Raw genomic sequence first — 1,601 nt, forward strand, 5'->3', positions numbered from 1 at the left:
TATCAGTAATGGACCAAAGGCTCTTGGCTGAAATGAGCAAGACCATTGGCCTGCTCACTGGCCTCCTGGCAGTGCCGCTCTGCAGTCCCATTAGTCATTTCCTTTCCAGTTGCCCTGTGTACTGGGCATGTGTAGCACGGACCACCCATGGGCCTGAGAACTCATCCATGTGATGTTGGCAGGAAAACTGCCCTTCAGATCGCTGGATCCCATTTCTCTGGGACTGGAACTGGGACATGTGCTTGTCTTCCAGCTCTGCACTTTAAAGTAATATCTTTCTGGAATGGTCCTGCAGGGTGAAACGGTGGGAAGAACTGATACTTGGGGAAATCTACCAGGCTCATCCCAGAAAACTAGGGTGTGATTATAGTTCCTCCTTCCCATGGGCATGGCGGCATATAACTTTAATGCCAGTGCTTGACAGCCAAAGGCAAGACGGATGTCTGTGAGCTTGAGGCAAGCCTGGTCTACATAGGGAGTCCCAGGACAGGCAAAGCTATAGAGAGAGACCCCGTTTCAACAACAACAACAACAACAGAGACTGTGGTGGGGGAACCCTTTCCCAAATTGCATAGGGTCCCCATTATAGGATCCATCTGGAACATCTGAGACTTGTTGGGATGCCAGAGCTCCCCATTTGCTCAGGATTTGAGTCTGTGCTCTTACAAGCATTATGGTCCTGGGAAACTCAAACTTGCTGAGCTTCAGTTCTCTTACCCATGAGATGATTATTAAGTCCCATGGCCTTGCTGAGAGAATATAAAGTAATGTGTCCATGCTTATTTGCTTCATTTTTGGTTTTAAGCAATTAAATGCAGGTTCTGAATGCTGCTGCTGAGTACACTGAGAATCACAAAAGGCTGGGGTTATAAATTGCTTTTAAAATGTCAAAGTGTCACTTGCTTCTCACATACTGCATTGTCAGCTTATTAGTAGCAATTGAACTCAAGGCAGACGTGTCCTTTGACCGTTTTATTTATTTTCGAAACAGGAGACAGGGTTTCACTATGTAATGAGGCTGGCCTCAAACTCATGTTGATCTTCTTGCCTCAGTCTCCCAAGTGCTGGGATTACAGGCACAGTATCTCAGATTTGGCTACAGATCAGTCTTTTGACAGTCTAAAAGACACTTCCCCTATGATGTCACCTCTTTCTCTCTCACCTTGTCATGCAGATATGCAACTTGTCACATTCTGAATGACCCAGCTTTTCCAATTCATAGTGGAGTGTGTGTGTGTGTGTGGGGGGGTAGGGTGTGACAGAAGACTCCATAACTTCTGGCCCTTAGCCAGCCAAATAACACCAGAGATGGGCTTTTCCTAAGTAGAAGGATGCTGCTTCCTCCAGGAACTTTTTCTTAGATTTTGCATGCAGAGTAAAGAGCGAGAAGGCAGAAAGAGACCAGCAATGACCTCAGGAGAAGAGAATGTTCCTTTCAGACAGTAAAGGACAGGCAGGCTCTTTCCCACAGGTTTGAGGTCCTGCAAAAGGGAAAGCTCACTGGGACCTATTAGAGAGGTAGGGAAGGGGCTTGGGACTGAAGAAGTCCATGCTGCCTCAGGGGACTATGTTCGGACCTGTGATTTCTTCTTCCTGAGATT

Source organism: Grammomys surdaster, unplaced genomic scaffold (genome assembly GCF_004785775.1).
Source record: "Grammomys surdaster isolate TR1022 unplaced genomic scaffold, NIH_TR_1.0 126546, whole genome shotgun sequence".
In the NCBI taxonomy this organism is placed as follows: Eukaryota; Metazoa; Chordata; class Mammalia; order Rodentia; family Muridae; genus Grammomys; species Grammomys surdaster.